Genomic DNA, 18,062 nt, shown 5'->3' on the forward strand with positions numbered 1-18,062 from the left:
TAATATAGCAGTGCCTATTTAGAAAGGCATAAATCAAAGCCAAGTCCACATGTGGGTTGTACATGAAAACAGTCAGAGGTACCTCTTTGGAGCAATACAAGATGACAAAAGTCAGCCCATCCAAATATTGATTGTCCAGATTCTTTTTCAAACAATCATAGAAATTGTTGCAAACAGCCATAGAAGTAAATACAAGATTATACTTGCTTTTGAATTGCTGGAGGCACAAGATTTCTTCCTTCTTCACTTCAAGGAGTCCAAACAAAATCTCCTTCACCACGAAGCTGAGGGTAAAGATTCCTTCTTTGCCTTCTTCCACATCAATCTGGATTCCAAACTTCACTCGAGCCTCACCGGGCCCAGCGTATCGAATGCGTCCCATTATCGCTAGTCGTGTCTACTGGCCAACTCCTTATAGCAGCAAGTGGCTTAAGCCATAAAATGGCGATGCCACAGGGCCAAGAGTTAACGCACAGACAGCCAAATGACTAGACCCATTACAGATCTGAGCCAAAAGGCCGAGAAGCGATAACCAGAATTGGTTTCAAACTACGGAGCCACCCAAGGATCCTGAAAAGTCCATTTGTGGAGATGAGCTCCTGGACTCCCGTTAAGAAGACATGTTGTCAACCTCTAGATCCCTTACATGCCTGCACTTTTCGGCTTGCTGCTGCTGCAATCCACGCGTTTTAGATCTGCATAACTCCACCTCTTTAAACACAGCACCTTCACCCCCTGCTGTTCCCACCCGCCTCAACACCGTTGGAAGGGGGGAGAACCAATTAAGGCGGGGGGTGGGGTGGAACGAGCAGCTGTCTACCCTTAGCAGGAGGGCTCCTGATTACATACCTCTCCTGCTGCTGCTGCTGCTGGCTGTCCAGCAGCAGACTGAAGGTGGCTGCTGCTGTGCACAGGTATATAAAGGCTCAGAGCCTATTATGACACGCGCAGCCAGCGTTCCATTGCAACATTCCATCTACTGCAGGCAGGATACCTGGCTGGCTGAATGTCGCTGAGAAGCTCACAGAGACCGCCATAAGCAACAGTTTAACAGAATGCCACAGACTAATCAACCAAACTTTTTGGGTTGGGTTCTCTTTTATAGTCTGCAGGCATTAAATGAAAGAAGTCAGTGTTCCAGCAGAAGGAGACAACGTTTCAGAAAAGGCATTGTAGCAAACCAAAAAAGAAATTTTAAGCGCAGCAGAGTAACCAGCGCACATACCTGTTAGCTCAGGTGAGTTTAAAAGGCTGCTGTTGATAACAAGGGCATTTGCTAAATAGATGGTGTGTGTGCAACAATATACTGAAAGGTCAATTATATTGTGCAGCTTATCTCACCACCTGTAGTTATTTAGGTGAAAGCTCCAAAATGCTTGCCTAATATGTCTGTTTATCAAAAAGGAAGTAAAAAGGGAGAGCTAGAAAGATAGCATTGCATCACATTACATGGCAATGCAATGCACAGTTGCTGAAGTTGAAAAAAAATGAGCTTGTAATCTGGCTTCTGCAACTTTGAACATGAAAAATCCAATGAGGAGAAGAAAAGCAAAGCCAAAGAGTCCATCCCAAAATCCGACAAACAAGCAAAATGAACAAAAAACATTGAATTCAATTCTTTCTGATTTTAGAAACTGCATTAAAGAAGGGGTGCACCGGTCCTGGAGATACTGCAATACCAGGTCAATGCGTGGAGTGGACAGAGCAAGCTCTTTTTCCATCTCCCTGTTCTAAAAATCCATTTAATATATGGTCCCCAGATAGGGGACGTATCAGATATTAAACTGATAAGAACAGATACTACACTTGATCTTAGCCAAAAGGCCGAGAAGCGATAACCAGAATTGGTTTCAAACTACGGAGCCACCCAAGGATCCTGAAAAGTCCATTTGTGGAGATGAGCTCCTGGACTCCCGTTAAGAAGACATGTTGTCAACCTCTAGATCCCTTACATGCCTGCACTTTTCGGCTTGCTGCTGCTGCAATCCACGCGTTTTAGATCTGCATAACTCCACCTCTTTAAACACAGCACCTTCACCCCCTGCTGTTCCCACCCGCCTCAACAACGTTGGAAGGGAGGAGAACCAATTAAGGCGGGGGGTGGGGTGGAACGAGCAGCTGTCTACCCTTAGCAGGAGGGCTCCTGATTACATACCTCTCCTGCTGCTGCTGCTGCTGGCTGTCCAGCAGCAGACTGAAGGTGGCTGCTGCTGTGCACAGGTATATAAAGGCTCAGAGCCTATTATGACACGCGCAGCCAGCGTTCCATTGCCACATTCCATCTACTGCAGGCAGGATACCTGGCTGGCTGAATGTCGCTGAGAAGCTCACAGAGACCGCCATAAGCACCAGTTTAACAGAATGCCACAGACTAATCAACCAAACTTTTTGGGTTGGGTTCTCTTTTATAGTCTGCAGGCATTAAATGAAAGAAGTCAGTGTTCCAGCAGAAGGATACAACGTTTCAGAAAAGGCATTGTAGCAAACCAAAAAAGAAATTTTAAGCGCAGCAGAGTAACCAGCGCACATACCTGTTAGCTCAGGTGAGTTTAAAAGGCTGCTGTTGATAACAAGGGCATTTGCTAAATAGATGGTGTGTGTGCAACAATATACTGAAAGGTCAATTATATTGTGCAGCTTATCTCACCACCTGTAGTTATTTAGGTGAAAGCTCCAAAATGCTTGCCTAATATGTCTGTTTATCCAAAAGGAAGTAAAAAGGGAGAGCTAGAAAGATAGCATTGCATCACATTACATGGCAATGCAATGCACAGTTGCTGAAGTTGAACCAAAATGAGCTTGTAATCTGGCTTCTGCAACTTTGAACATGAAAAATCCAATGAGGAGAAGAAAAGCAAAGCCAAAGAGTCCATCCCAAAATCCGACAAACAAGCAAAATGAACAAAAAACATTGAATTCAATTCTTTCTGATTTTAGAAACTGCATTAAAGAAGGGGTGCACCGGTCCTGGAGATACTGCAATACCAGGTCAATGCGTGGAGTGGACAGAGCAAGCTCTTTTTCCATCTCCCTGTTCTAAAAATCCATTTAATATATGGTCCCCAGATAGGGGACGTATCAGATATTAAACTGATAAGAACAGATACTACACTTGATCTTAGCCAAAAGGCCGAGAAGCGATAACCAGAATTGGTTTCAAACTACGGAGCCACCCAAGGATCCTGAAAAGTCCATTTGTGGAGATGAGCTCCTGGACTCCCGTTAAGAAGACATGTTGTCAACCTCTAGATCCCTGACATGCCTGCACTTTTCGGCTTGCTGCTGCTGCAATCCCCGCGTTTTAGATCTGCATAACTCCACCTCTTTAAACACAGCACCTTCACCCCCTGCTGTTCCCACCCGCCTCAACACCGTTGGAAGGGAGGAGAACCAATTAAGGCGGGGGGTGGGGTGGAACGAGCAGCTGTCTACCCTTAGCAGGAGGGCTCCTGATTACATACCTCTCCTGCTGCTGCTGCTGGCTGTCCAGCAGCAGACTGAAGGTGGCTGCTGCTGTGCACAGGTATATAAAGGCTCAGAGCCTATTATGACACCCGCAGCCAGCGTTCCATTGCCACATTCCATCTACTGCAGGCAGGATACCTGGCTGGCTGAATGTCGCTGAGAAGCTCACAGAGACCGCCATAAGCAACAGTTTAACAGAATGCCACAGACTAATCAACCAAACTTTTTGGGTTGGGTTCTCTTTTATAGTCTGCAGGCATTAAATGAAAGAAGTCAGTGTTCCAGCAGAAGGAGACAACGTTTCAGAAAAGGCATTGTAGCAAACCAAAAAAGAAATTTTAAGCACAGCAGAGTAACCAGCGCACATACCTGTTAGCTCAGGTGAGTTTAAAAGGCTGCTGTTGATAACAAGGGCATTTGCTAAATAGATGGTGTGTGTGCAACAATATACTGAAAGGTCAATTATATTGTGCAGCTTATCTCACCACCTGTAGTTATTTAGGTGAAAGCTCCAAAATGCTTGCCTAATATGTCTGTTTATCCAAAAGGAAGTAAAAAGGGAGAGCTAGAAAGATAGCATTGCATCACATTACATGGCAATGCAATGCACAGTTGCTGAAGTTGAACCAAAATGAGCTTGTAATCTGGCTTCTGCAACTTTGAACATGAAAAATCCAATGAGGAGAAGAAAAGCAAAGCCAAAGAGTCCATCCCAAAATCCGACAAACAAGCAAAATGAACAAAAAACATTGAATTCAATTCTTTCTGATTTTAGAAACTGCATTAAAGAAGGGGTGCACCGGTCCTGGAGATACTGCAATACCAGGTCAATGCGTGGAGTGGACAGAGCAAGCTCTTTTTCCATCTCCCTGTTCTAAAAATCCATTTAATATATGGTCCCCAGATAGGGGACGTATCAGATATTAAACTGATAAGAACAGATTTTTTTGATTGAATATATCTTTTATTAGCACAAAAAATAAGTTAACAGACAGTGTACAGTGCCGCAGCCAAGTACACACAGAATTCTACATCATATTTACATAGCATGAGGATACGACGCACTAACTAGACACATCACACCCCTATGCTACACAAAACACTCAATCTGAAAGAAAAAGCATGTCAATCAATACAGTACGACGAACCGTGATAAGGGATGGGGATTGGGATAAAGGGGATGGGGAGGGGAAAATCACAGGCCCGAAGCTTTATTGAAAGACAAGACACATAAGGGGAGAGGGGGAGGAGGGGTTTAGTCCTCGTCCTCGTCCTCCGGACCGTCCATGATGGAATAGTCTCTGAGCAGGCTGTGGATCAGCCTGCGGCAGTCCTGGATGGACATCCTCTCCCTCCTCAAGATGAGCCGGTTCCTGGCGACCCAAAGGGCATCCTTGAAGCAGTTCATAAGGCGCCAAGCCTCCTGGATGGCTCCGACGGTATGAACCCCAGGGAAGAGTCCGTAAAGCACAGAATGGTGCGATAGGCTCGCCCTGGGGACTGAGTTCCTCAGGTCGTCCTCAAGTGCAGTCAATAGGCGCTGTGCAAATCCGCAGTCCCAAAAAGTGTGCAAAGATGTTTCCTCCACGAAGGGGCACCTTGGGCAGTACCGGGTCTTGCACAGGTTCCGGGCATGCATGAATGACCGGACGGGCAGTCCGCCCTGAATCGCCATCCACGACAAGTCCTTGTGCCCGTTGGTCAGCCTGTCAGACGACACATTTGTCCACACAGTCTCCAGCGTGTCCTGGTGAAGTCCTGTGATATTCTCCACGTCATCCTTGGCTCTGATTAGCTTGTGGATAGTTTTGGGCTTCCACAAGTCGGGCTTGAGTCCCTCCAGTTGATGCTCCCCCACAAATCGAACGACGTCTCCGTAGAACCATGGCGTCGTCCAGTTGTAGGGGAAGGAGCTGTCCCACTTGTCCCAGCCGAGTCGCCTCCAAAGAGGAAGCAGGAAGAAGCGAGACATGGACCTGCCCGCGGAGCCATTCTTGACTTGCAAAGTCCGGCGGACACAATCACACACAAAAGAGGATCGCAGGAGGGTGGGGATATCTGGAACGCCCTTCCCACCCTTGCGAGGCTCCTTGTACATGACGGCCCGCCTGACTCTGTCCATCTTGGATCCCCAGACAAAGTGAAACACTGTCCTGGTAATGGCCCTGCACACAGTGACGTGTGGGGGCCAGGCCTGCGCCGTGTACTGCAAGACGGGCAGGACCTCATTACGCAGGACGAGTGCCTTACCCTCACAAGTGAGGTGTCTGAGGCTCCAGAGTCCGATCCGTTGCTTCACCTTGGCCAAGCGTCCTTGCCAGGACTTGAGGGCCGCTCCTTCCTTCCCGAACCAGACTCCCAGCACCTTGAGGAAATCCGGTTGAATGTTGAAGGGGAAGGGGGCGGAGGAGGCCGGCTGCCAATCCCCGAAGAGCATGGCTTCCGACTTCCTGCAGTTGACTTTGGCCCCTGAAGCCCGGCCGAACCTCTCACACGTCTGGACGAGGGCGTCGACTGAACCACGATCAGCGCAGAAGACGGTGACGTCGTCCATGTAGAGCGAGCACTTGACCTCGTGTCGTCCCGGACCCGGTGCGGTGATCCCTCTGATCTCTCCATTCTGCCGGATAGCCTCTGCGAAGAGTTCTATAACACAAACAAAAAGAAGAGGTGATAGAGGGCAGCCTTGTCTGACCCCAGAGAGGACAGGGAAGGGGTCAGTCTTCCAGCCGTTCACCAACACCGAGCTGTGGATATCAAAATACATCAGACGGACATACGAACAAAACATGTTACCCAAACCTAACCGGTGCAGAGCTCGGCCCATGAACTCGTGGGAAACCCGGTCGAAGGCCTTCTCCTGATCCAAGGAGACCAGGGCCGCGTGTGCGCGGCGGACCTTGATGTACTCGACCGTGTCCCGCACGAGAGCGAGGCTGTCTGCGATGCGACGTCCAGGGATGCCGCAGGTCTGGTCCGGGTGGATGATCCGTCCGATGACCGTCTTAAGTCGTGTCGCCATCGTCTTGGCCAGGATCTTGTAGTCCACGTTGAGCAGAGTGATGGGACGCCAATTCCTCAGGTCGCACCTCTCTCCCTTCCGCTTGTACAGGATCGTGACCATTCCTTCCCTCAAAGATGGAGGCATTCTACCCTCCACCACCATCTCCTCGTACAGGTCCAACAGGTCCGGACAGATGAGGTCTCCCAGCGCTACATAGAGCTCCGCTGGAAGACCATCACTGCCCGGGGTCCTGCCGGTCCTAAAGGATTTAGCGGCAGAGAGCAATTCGCCCACCATCAGAGGTTTGTCCAAGGCTGCCGTGCCTGCAGGATCAAGATGGTTAGTGATACCTGACAGGAACTTATCAGCAGCGTCGGGGTCGGTAGTCTTGTGGGAGTAGAGTTCGCTGTAGAAGTCGCTGACGACCCTCATCACGTCCTCCTTCCCACGTCGCATGTTTCCGCTCTCGTCTCGCAGCTCATTCAGGGGCGTGTGACCGGCATGAAGTTTCCTGAAAAAGAATGAGTTACATTTCTCACCCTTCTCCAGATTCTCCACTTTGGAACGGAAGATGATTCGCTTGGACTCCTCCTCAAAGTGCCTTTTCAGGCTCTTCTTGGTCTCCTCCAGCTCCTCCCTCACGTCCCAGCCGCAGTGAAGAAGGTCCTGCAGCGACCGCAGCTCGCGCTGCAGCCCTCTGAAGTCCCTCCTCTTCTCACACTCCTGTTGTCGACCCTTGGCCTGAAAGAAACAGCGAAACTCAAGTTTAACATATTCCCACCAATCAGAGACTGTTTGGAAGCTACCCTTGTAGGACTGCCACATTGCGTAGGCTGCTCTCAGCTCCTCCACGACTTCATCCTGAGCCAGCAGAGCACAATTCAGCTTCCAGGAGCCGGGGCCGGACGGAAAACCGTCGCCGAGGACACCTTGTAAGTGAATGGCTCTGTGGTCGGAGAAGAAGCAGGAGACCATCGAGTGCCTACTCTGCCTGACTGCCCGAGAGGTGAACACAAAGTCAATCCTGGAGCGGAGTGAGCCATCGGGTCGGCTCCACGAATAGTTCGTGGAGCCTCTCCCCATGGAGCCCACCACGTCCTGAAGAGAGGCCTCGGTTACCATCTCGATGAGCAGCTTGGACGTGATGTCCAACTTGGCAGATGTGCCAGAACTACGACCGTCCTCCTCGATGGGGCAGTTGAATCCCCGGCCATCACTAAGGTCCTGGTGGTGGCAAGCTGAAGCCGCAGGGTCTGGAAAAGCTCCAAACGCTCATTCTTCAGTGGGGACGCATACACGTTGATGAACCTGACAGGTTCTCCCGCCCAGTTGCCATCTACAACAAGAGCCCTGCCGCAGATGAGCTCCTGGACGGACTCAAGCGTGAATGCGCCCCCCCTGATCAGAATTGCGACCCCCGCAGACTTGCAGTCACCCCCACCGGACCAGTAGGATGGACCGTGGGACCACTCCCTGGCCAGATGTTTGAAGGACCTAGAGGAGGGAAGGGAACATTCCTGCAACATATAAACATCACACAACTGGGAAGTAAGGAAGGCATAAATAGTCTGACGTCTGAACTTGTCCTTGATGCTCCTGACATTAATGGAAAATAAGTTAATATTAGCCATCATGTAGGGAAAAAAGAAAAAGTTAGCGCAGGCAATACACCTTAGTTACCACTCCGGTCGGGTGGTCCCTCGTCGGTGTTGACTGCTGGTGACGGGATCACCAGCAGGCCCTCTTCCTCCATCTGGTCAAGCAGCGCGGCCTCAATCTCGGCGACCACCAGTTCCTCCTCTTCTGGCTCGGCCACCAGGGTCTCAACCATGTGCTCCATCTCTTCTGGCTCAGGGAGGGTATCCTCCTTTTCGCCTACGAAATCCAGAATCTTCTTTTTGGAGGATTCAGTAGCAGGGCTGTCCTCCACCTTCCTCTTTCCCCGGGTTGGAACTGGGGAGACAAGAAGGGGAAAATCCTCCTCGGAATAGATAGCGGCGGGTGGAGGAAAGGTTAATTCCACCGCTACCATGGTCTGGGGAGGGAGAGTGGCTGCCGGGGCAGGGGAAAGGACACCTGCTGAGGAGTAGGGGAAGGAGGAAGAGGAAGTGGAATCCTCAGCAGGGGTGGCCGGGGTAGGGGGGGGATTGGACGGGGGTGGCAGGGGGAGGGATCGAGAGAGGGGTGACAGAACTCTTACCCTCCTTTGACTTTTTCTTCTGCTTCGGAGCTGCTGGGACCGTCGCTGGGGCTTTGGCCACCGACTCCTTGACCGCTTTGGCCTTGGTCGTCTCGGCCTTGGCCGCTGGGGCCTTGGTCGTCGCGTCCTTGACCTTCACAGGCCTGGTCGTCGGGGCCTTGTCCTCCGTAGCTGGGGTCGTCGCAACCACCGATGCCCAGGATCTCTCACGCCTGGGGCAATCCTTGTACAGATGAGCCGCCAGCCCACACAGGTTGCAGGACGTCTTCTTCGGGCAGTCCTTCGAGCTGTGTCCCGTCACTCGACAAATCCTGCAGGCATCCTCCTTGCAGTCCTTCATCTCGTGGCCGTTCTTGCCGCATCTCCTGCAGTTCCGCGGCATGTCCGGGTAATAGATGAGGCCGTAGGAGTTGCCCAGGGAGAATGTCGGGGGCAGGTGCCGAAGTCCGTCTGAGTACGCCAGGTCCCTGTGAAGTCTAACGGTCACCGACCACTTACCTGTCCAGAAGCCGAGTCCATTCAGGATGTGAGAGGGTTCCTTCACAACCAAACAGAAGCGTCTCAGGAAGGTACAGATGTCTTGGCCTGGGGTGTGCGGGTTGCGCATGGAGACCGTGATCCTCCTTTCATCCCTCTGGATAGGGCAGCTACCTGTAAAGGCAGAGAAAGAATTATCCGGTCCTTTTGCGCTTACCATTTCCCAGAACCTCCTGCAGGTGTTCACAGTGGCGAAGGTGACGAAGAAGATCCCCGTCAAGAAGGTCTGGATGCTGAGGGTGTCCGACCTGGAGAAGCCTCGATCCAGCAGCATCTTCTGGCAGAACACGTCCGAGGACATGTCCGGCACCCTCCCATCCACTTCCTTCAGCTTCAGGGCCACCGTCTGCCGCATCCATGGCTCCAGGGCTGGAGCTTCGTGGCGGGGCTTCTGGGGTCCCTTCTGCTGGCCAGTCGTGGAGGCAGAGTCCTTGGGGTCAGAATCGGCTCCTGGCTGGGCCCTCCTGGCTGTCCCCAGCTCCAGGCTCTTCTTTTCGGCCTTCCTCGCAGCGCTTGCCATGGCTTTCCTCCTGCAGTTACTTCTTGGAGCTGGATCTGGAACTCTTCCCGGAATGGGTGGAGCTATGCAGATTCTTCTCCCGTCGTGTTCTGGACAAATTCCCCGAAAGGTCTTTGTCTCGATGATTTTCTTCCTCGAAGATTCCACAGGACAGCCCGATTCTTCTCCGAGTCTTCGTCTTCTTCTGGATTCTTTAGAGCTTCTTCCTCCCACCGATATCCGCCTTCGTTCTCTGATGTCAGCTGGGCTCCGAAGCTCTTCTCCTTCCGAGTTCGATCGCTCTCGTCAAGTGTAGATCGTAGCTCTTGTGTTCTTAAAAGAACAGATACTACACTTGATCTTAGCCAAAAGACCGAGAAGCGATAACCAGAATTGGTTTCAAACTACGGAGCCACCCAAGGATCCTGAAAAGTCCATTTGTGGAGATGAGCTCCTGGACTCCCGTTAAGAAGACATGTTGTCAACCTCTAGATCCCTTACATGCCTGCACTTTTCGGCTTGCTGCTGCTGCAATCCACGCGTTTTAGATCTGCATAACTCCACCTCTTTAAACACAGCACCTTCACCCCCTGCTGTTCCCACCCGCCTCAACACCGTTGGAAGGGAGGAGAACCAATTAAGGCGGGGGGTGGGGTGGAACGAGCAGCTGTCTACCCTTAGCAGGAGGGCTCCTGATTACATACCTCTCCTGCTGCTGCTGCTGCTGGCTGTCCAGCAGCAGACTGAAGGTGGCTACTGCTGTGCACAGGTATATAAAGGCTCAGAGCCTATTATGACACGCGCAGCCAGCGTTCCATTGCCACATTCCATCTACTGCAGGCAGGATACCTGGCTGGCTGAATGTCGCTGAGAAGCTCACAGAGACCGCCATAAGCAACAGTTTAACAGAATGCCACAGACTAATCAACCAAACTTTTTGGGTTGGGTTCTCTTTTATAGTCTGCAGGCATTAAATGAAAGAAGTCAGTGTTCCAGCAGAAGGAGACAACGTTTCAGAAAAGGCATTGTAGCAAACCAAAAAAGAAATCTTAAGCGCAGCAGAGTAACCAGCGCACATACCTGTTAGCTCAGGTGAGTTTAAAATGCTGCTGTTGATAACAAGGGCATTTGCTAAATAGATGGTGTGTGTGCAACAATATACTGAAAGGTCAATTATATTGTGCAGCTTATCTCACCACCTGTAGTTATTTAGGTGAAAGCTCCAAAATGCTTGCCTAATATGTCTGTTTATCCAAAAGGAAGTAAAAAGGGAGAGCTAGAAAGATAGCATTGCATCACATTACATGGCAATGCAATGCACAGTTGCTGAAGTTGAACCAAAATGAGCTTGTAATCTGGCTTCTGCAACTTTGAACATGAAAAATCCAATGAGGAGAAGAAAAGCAAAGCCAAAGAGTCCATCCCAAAATCCGACAAACAAGCAAAATGAACAAAAAACATTGAATTCAATTCTTTCTGATTTTAGAAACTGCATTAAAGAAGGGGTGCACCGGTCCTGGAGATACTGCAATACCAGGTCAATGCGTGGAGTGGACAGAGCAAGCTCTTATTCCATCTCCCTGTTCTAAAAATCCATTTAATATATGGTCCCCAGATAGGGGACGTATCAGATATTAAACTGATAAGAACAGATTTTTTTTTTTTTTTTTCGAAAGCCCGAATTCGTGTACAAAACCCGAGTGCGCTTAAAAAAGTGACAAGTGCCACAAAAAAAGTGCACTAGGATGCTGGTCTTCTTGAAACCCTCTCCAAAATGAGAAGAGTTCCCCAAACCATTCCCCGTCCCTCCGAGCCAGAAGGCCACAGCGAGGAACAGGGACAAATAGCCACCTCCAGCCGGAGCCAGAGGCGACCCAATCTTACCCCCAGCACCTGCCCGAGTTCTCACCCGAGCAAGGCACTGGGAGCCAAAGACTGTGCTCCCCTCCCGGAGGAGGGGAGACAACAACGCTCTCCTCCAGAAAGAGGAGAGCCAGGGGGGTTTAGGGGGGAGCGGAACCTGATGGCCACACACTCCCCCCCTAGACCTGCCAAGAGAGGAACCCGTAAGGGAACCGCATCCCGACAAAATCCTAGTAAGTACGTGGACACACGTGAAAAAGTGGACACACAGTGACAAAAAAATTAAATAAATAGTGAAGGTTTCACAGTATAATACTGCCCGGACCTTCGACCGGGAATTGAAAAATTCCCCATCCTAAGGCCAGAAGGCCCGGAATAAGGGTGTGTGTGAAGAAAGAAATATTGAAGTGCTAGTGCAAATGTGCCATAAACTCAAGTGTGGTTCCCAATCCCAGTGAGTTGAGGCACCCCAGGGTCACCACTCCTGGGGCACTTCACACTTCGGGCTTTCGATCTTCCCCAGCCCAATGGCGTCGATCCTGGGGGGCCATGCTTTCCACCAGATGACTATATTAGCCACCTGGCGTACTAACAAGCGCCTAAACCCCAGTGTGCATAATGTATCAATCTACTAGGGCAGCCAACATCCAAAACCGCCTTTTCGAAAGATACTACACTTGATCTTAGCCAAAAGGCCGAGAAGCGATAACCAGAATTGGTTTCAAACTACGGAGCCACCCAAGGATCCTGAAAAGTCCATTTGTGGAGATGAGCTCCTGGACTCCCGTTAAGAAGACATGTTGTCAACCTCTAGATCCCTTACATGCCTGCACTTTTCGGCTTGCTGCTGCTGCAATCCACGCGTTTTAGATCTGCATAACTCCACCTCTTTAAACACAGCACCTTCACCCCCTGCTGTTCCCACCCGCCTCAACACCGTTGGAAGGGAGGAGAACCAATTAAGGCGGGGGGTGGGGTGGAACGAGCAGCTGTCTACCCTTAGCAGGAGGGCTCCTGATTACATACCTCTCCTGCTGCTGCTGCTGCTGGCTGTCCAGCAGCAGACTGAAGGTGGCTGCTGCTGTGCACAGGTATATAAAGGCTCAGAGCCTATTATGACACGCGCAGCCAGCGTTCCATTGCCACATTCCATCTACTGCAGGCAGGATACCTGGCTGGCTGAATGTCGCTGAGAAGCTCACAGAGACCGCCATAAGCAACAGTTTAACAGAATGCCACAGACTAATCAACCAAACTTTTTGGGTTGGGTTCTCTTTTATAGTCTGCAGGCATTAAATGAAAGAAGTCAGTGTTCCAGCAGAAGGAGACAACGTTTCAGAAAAGGCATTGTAGCAAACCAAAAAAGAAATCTTAAGCGCAGCAGAGTAACCAGCGCACATACCTGTTAGCTCAGGTGAGTTTAAAATGCTGCTGTTGATAACAAGGGCATTTGCTAAATAGATGGTGTGTGTGCAACAATATACTGAAAGGTCAATTATATTGTGCAGCTTATCTCACCACCTGTAGTTATTTAGGTGAAAGCTCCAAAATGCTTGCCTAATATGTCTGTTTATCCAAAAGGAAGTAAAAAGGGAGAGCTAGAAAGATAGCATTGCATCACATTACATGGCAATGCAATGCACAGTTGCTGAAGTTGAACCAAAATGAGCTTGTAATCTGGCTTCTGCAACTTTGAACATGAAAAATCCAATGAGGAGAAGAAAAGCAAAGCCAAAGAGTCCATCCCAAAATCCGACAAACAAGCAAAATGAACAAAAAACATTGAATTCAATTCTTTCTGATTTTAGAAACTGCATTAAAGAAGGGGTGCACCGGTCCTGGAGATACTGCAATACCAGGTCAATGCGTGGAGTGGACAGAGCAAGCTCTTATTCCATCTCCCTGTTCTAAAAATCCATTTAATATATGGTCCCCAGATAGGGGACGTATCAGATATTAAACTGATAAGAACAGATTTTTTTTTTTTTTTTTTCGAAAGCCCGAATTCGTGTACAAAACCCGAGTGCGCTTAAAAAAGTGACAAGTGCCACAAAAAAAGTGCACTAGGATGCTGGTCTTCTTGAAACCCTCTCCAAAATGAGAAGAGTTCCCCAAACCATTCCCCGTCCCTCCGAGCCAGAAGGCCACAGCGAGGAACAGGGACAAATAGCCACCTCCAGCCGGAGCCAGAGGCGACCCAATCTTACCCCCAGCACCTGCCCGAGTTCTCACCCGAGCAAGGCACTGGGAGCCAAAGACTGTGCTCCCCTCCCGGAGGAGGGGAGACAACAACGCTCTCCTCCAGAAAGAGGAGAGCCAGGGGGGTTTAGGGGGGAGCGGAACCTGATGGCCACACACTCCCCCCCTAGACCTGCCAAGAGAGGAACCCGTAAGGGAACCGCATCCCGACAAAATCCTAGTAAGTACGTGGACACACGTGAAAAAGTGGACACACAGTGACAAAAAAATTAAATAAATAGTGAAGGTTTCACAGTATAATACTGCCCGGACCTTCGACCGGGAATTGAAAAATTCCCCATCCTAAGGCCAGAAGGCCCGGAATAAGGGTGTGTGTGAAGAAAGAAATATTGAAGTGCTAGTGCAAATGTGCCATAAACTCAAGTGTGGTTCCCAATCCCAGTGAGTTGAGGCACCCCAGGGTCACCACTCCTGGGGCACTTCACACTTCGGGCTTTCGATCTTCCCCAGCCCAATGGCGTCGATCCTGGGGGGCCATGCTTTCCACCAGATGACTATATTAGCCACCTGGCGTACTAACAAGCGCCTAAACCCCAGTGTGCATAATGTATCAATCTACTAGGGCAGCCAACATCCAAAACCGCCTTTTCGAAAGATACTACACTTGATCTTAGCCAAAAGGCCGAGAAGCGATAACCAGAATTGGTTTCAAACTACGGAGCCACCCAAGGATCCTGAAAAGTCCATTTGTGGAGATGAGCTCCTGGACTCCCGTTAAGAAGACATGTTGTCAACCTCTAGATCCCTTACATGCCTGCACTTTTCGGCTTGCTGCTGCTGCAATCCACGCGTTTTAGATCTGCATAACTCCACCTCTTTAAACACAGCACCTTCACCCCCTGCTGTTCCCACCCGCCTCAACACCGTTGGAAGGGAGGAGAACCAATTAAGGCGGGGGGTGGGGTGGAACGAGCAGCTGTCTACCCTTAGCAGGAGGGCTCCTGATTACATACCTCTCCTGCTGCTGCTGCTGCTGGCTGTCCAGCAGCAGACTGAAGGTGGCTGCTGCTGTGCACAGGTATATAAAGGCTCAGAGCCTATTATGACACGCGCAGCCAGCGTTCCATTGCCACATTCCATCTACTGCAGGCAGGATACCTGGCTGGCTGAATGTCGCTGAGAAGCTCACAGAGACCGCCATAAGCAACAGTTTAACAGAATGCCACAGACTAATCAACCAAACTTTTTGGGTTGGGTTCTCTTTTATAGTCTGCAGGCATTAAATGAAAGAAGTCAGTGTTCCAGCAGAAGGAGACAACGTTTCAGAAAAGGCATTGTAGCAAACCAAAAAAGAAATTTTAAGCGCAGCAGAGTAACCAGCGCACATACCTGTTAGCTCAGGTGAGTTTAAAAGGCTGCTGTTGATAACAAGGGCATTTGCTAAATAGATGGTGTGTGTGCAACAATATACTGAAAGGTCAATTATATTGTGCAGCTTATCTCACCACCTGTAGTTATTTAGGTGAAAGCTCCAAAATGCTTGCCTAATATGTCTGTTTATCCAAAAGGAAGTAAAAAGGGAGAGCTAGAAAGATAGCATTGCATCACATTACATGGCAATGCAATGCACAGTTGCTGAAGTTGAACCAAAATGAGCTTGTAATCTGGCTTCTGCAACTTTGAACATGAAAAATCCAATGAGGAGAAGAAAAGCAAAGCCAAAGAGTCCATCCCAAAATCCGACAAACAAGCAAAATGAACAAAAAACATTGAATTCAATTCTTTCTGATTTTAGAAACTGCATTAAAGAAGGGGTGCACCGGTCCTGGAGATACTGCAATACCAGGTCAATGCGTGGAGTGGACAGAGCAAGCTCTTTTTCCATCTCCCTGTTCTAAAAATCCATTTAATATATGGTCCCCAGATAGGGGACGTATCAGATATTAAACTGATAAGAACAGATTTTTTTTTTTTTTTTTCGAAAGCCCGAATTCGTGTACAAAACCCGAGTGCGCTTAAAAAAGTGACAAGTGCCACAAAAAAAGTGCACTAGGATGCTGGTCTTCTTGAAACCCTCTCCAAAAGGAGAAGAGTCCCCCAAACCATTCCCCGTCCCTCCGAGCCAGAAGGCCACAGCGAGGAACAGGGACAAATAGCCACCTCCAGCCGGAGCCAGAGGCGACCCAATCTTACCCCCAGCACCTGCCCGAGTTCTCACCCGAGCAAGGCACTGGGAGCCAAAGACTGTGCTCCCCTCCCGGAAGAGGGGAGCCAACAACGCTCTCCTCCAGAAAGAGGAGAGCCAGGGGGGTTCAGGGGGGAGCGGAACCTGATGGCCACACACTCCCCCCCTAGACCTGCCAAGAGAGGAACCCGTAAGGGAACCGCATCCCGACAAAATCCTAGTAAGGACGTGGACACACGTGAAAAAGTGGACACACAGTGACAAAAAAATTAAATAAATAGTGAAGGTTTCACAGTATAATACTGCCCGGACCTTCGACCGGGAATTGAAAAATTCCCCATCCTAAGGCCAGAAGGCCCGGAATAAGGGTGTGTGTGAAGAAAGAAATATTGAAGTGCTAGTGCAAATGTGCCATAAACTCAAGTGGGGTTCCCAATCCCAGTGAGTTGAGGCACCCCAGGGTCACCACTCCTGGGGCACTTCACACTTCGGGCTTTCGATCTTCCCCGGCCCAATGGCGTCGATCCTGGGGGGCCATGCTTTCCACCAGATGACTATATTAGCCACCTGGCGTACTAACAAGCGCCTAAACCCCAGTGTGCATAATGTATCAATCTACTAGGGCGGCCAACATCCAAAACCGCCTTTTCGAAAGATACTACACTTGATCTTAGCCAAAAGGCCGAGAAGCGATAACCAGAATTGGTTTCAAACTACGGAGCCACCCAAGGATCCTGAAAAGTCCATTTGTGGAGATGAGCTCCTGGACTCCCGTTAAGAAGACATGTTGTCAACCTCTAGATCCCTTACATGCCTGCACTTTTCGGCTTGCTGCTGCTGCAATCCACGCGTTTTAGATCTGCATAACTCCACCTCTTTAAACACAGCACCTTCACCCCCTGCTGTTCCCACCCGCCTCAACACCGTTGGAAGGGAGGAGAACCAATTAAGGCGGGGGGTGGGGTGGAACGAGCAGCTGTCTACCCTTAGCAGGAGGGCTCCTGATTACATACCTCTCCTGCTGCTGCTGCTGCTGGCTGTCCAGCAGCAGACTGAAGGTGGCTGCTGCTGTGCACAGGTATATAAAGGCTCAGAGCCTATTATGACACGCGCAGCCTGCGTTCCATTGCCACATTCCATCTACTGCAGGCAGGATACCTGGCTGGCTGAATGTCGCTGAGAAGCTCACAGAGACCGCCATAAGCAACAGTTTAACAGAATGCCACAGACTAATCAACCAAACTTTTTGGGTTGGGTTCTCTTTTATAGTCTGCAGGCATTAAATGAAAGAAGTCAGTGTTCCAGCAGAAGGAGACAACGTTTCAGAAAAGGCATTGTAGCAAACCAAAAAAGAAATTTTAAGCGCAGCAGAGTAACCAGCGCACATACCTGTTAGCTCAGGTGAGTTTAAAAGGCTGCTGTTGATAACAAGGGCATTTGCTAAATAGATGGTGTGTGTGCAACAATATACTGAAAGGTCAATTATATTGTGCAGCTTATCTCACCACCTGTAGTTATTTAGGTGAAAGCTCCAAAATGCTTGCCTAATATGTCTGTTTATCCAAAAGGAAGTAAAAAGGGAGAGCTAGAAAGATAGCATTGCATCACATTACATGGCAATGCAATGCACAGTTGCTGAAGTTGAACCAAAATGAGCTTGTAATCTGGCTTCTGCAACTTTGAACATGAAAAATCCAATGAGGAGAAGAAAAGCAAAGCCAAAGAGTCCATCCCAAAATCCGACAAACAAGCAAAATGAACAAAAAACATTGAATTCAATTCTTTCTGATTTTAGAAACTGCATTAAAGAAGGGGTGCACCGGTCCTGGAGATACTGCAATACCAGGTCAATGCGTGGAGTGGACAGAGCAAGCTCTTTTTCCATCTCCCTGTTCTAAAAATCCATTTAATATATGGTCCCCAGATAGGGGACGTATCAGATATTAAACTGATAAGAACAGATACTACACTTGATCTTAGCCAAAAGGCCGAGAAGCGATAACCAGAATTGGTTTCAAACTACGGAGCCACCCAAGGATCCTGAAAAGTCCATTTGTGGAGATGAGCTCCTGGACTCCCGTTAAGAAGACATGTTGTCAACCTCTAGATC

The 18,062-nt window shown here is 49.4% G+C and overlaps 7 non-coding genes and 4 pseudogenes across 7 annotated transcripts; all 11 read right to left on the reverse strand.

The window, feature by feature from the left end:
* Nucleotides 1-1,645: 1,645 nt before the first annotated feature.
* LOC141194062 (U2 spliceosomal RNA) lies at nt 1,646-1,836 on the reverse strand. The gene has a single exon (XR_012266858.1). It is a non-coding gene; the product is annotated as a U2 spliceosomal RNA (small nuclear RNA).
* A 1,115-nt stretch (nt 1,837-2,951) lies between these two features.
* Nucleotides 2,952-3,142, reverse strand: LOC141194063 (U2 spliceosomal RNA). The gene has a single exon (XR_012266859.1). It is a non-coding gene; the product is annotated as a U2 spliceosomal RNA (small nuclear RNA).
* A 1,112-nt stretch (nt 3,143-4,254) lies between these two features.
* LOC141193626 (U2 spliceosomal RNA) lies at nt 4,255-4,448 on the reverse strand. Its single transcript, XR_012266530.1, has one exon. It is a non-coding gene; the product is annotated as a U2 spliceosomal RNA (small nuclear RNA).
* A 5,564-nt stretch (nt 4,449-10,012) lies between these two features.
* On the reverse strand, nt 10,013-10,090 carry LOC141193745 (U2 spliceosomal RNA; annotated as a pseudogene).
* Nucleotides 10,091-11,205: 1,115 nt separating this feature from the next.
* LOC141193689 (U2 spliceosomal RNA) lies at nt 11,206-11,387 on the reverse strand. The gene has a single exon (XR_012266575.1). It is a non-coding gene; the product is annotated as a U2 spliceosomal RNA (small nuclear RNA).
* Nucleotides 11,388-12,183: 796 nt separating this feature from the next.
* On the reverse strand, nt 12,184-12,275 carry LOC141193785 (U2 spliceosomal RNA; annotated as a pseudogene).
* Nucleotides 12,276-13,390: 1,115 nt separating this feature from the next.
* Nucleotides 13,391-13,573, reverse strand: LOC141193694 (U2 spliceosomal RNA). The gene has a single exon (XR_012266580.1). It is a non-coding gene; the product is annotated as a U2 spliceosomal RNA (small nuclear RNA).
* A 796-nt stretch (nt 13,574-14,369) lies between these two features.
* LOC141193787 (U2 spliceosomal RNA) lies at nt 14,370-14,461 on the reverse strand (annotated as a pseudogene).
* Nucleotides 14,462-15,576: 1,115 nt separating this feature from the next.
* Nucleotides 15,577-15,758, reverse strand: LOC141193703 (U2 spliceosomal RNA). Its single transcript, XR_012266588.1, has one exon. It is a non-coding gene; the product is annotated as a U2 spliceosomal RNA (small nuclear RNA).
* Nucleotides 15,759-16,554: 796 nt separating this feature from the next.
* On the reverse strand, nt 16,555-16,646 carry LOC141193796 (U2 spliceosomal RNA; annotated as a pseudogene).
* A 1,115-nt stretch (nt 16,647-17,761) lies between these two features.
* LOC141194064 (U2 spliceosomal RNA) lies at nt 17,762-17,952 on the reverse strand. Its single transcript, XR_012266860.1, has one exon. It is a non-coding gene; the product is annotated as a U2 spliceosomal RNA (small nuclear RNA).
* Between the last annotated feature and the right edge of the window lie 110 nt (nt 17,953-18,062).

This window comes from Phyllobates terribilis, unplaced genomic scaffold (assembly GCF_046119375.1).
Source record: "Phyllobates terribilis strain yellow unplaced genomic scaffold, ASM4611937v1 Scaffold_66__1_contigs__length_7565176, whole genome shotgun sequence".
Taxonomy (NCBI): Eukaryota; Metazoa; Chordata; class Amphibia; order Anura; family Dendrobatidae; genus Phyllobates; species Phyllobates terribilis.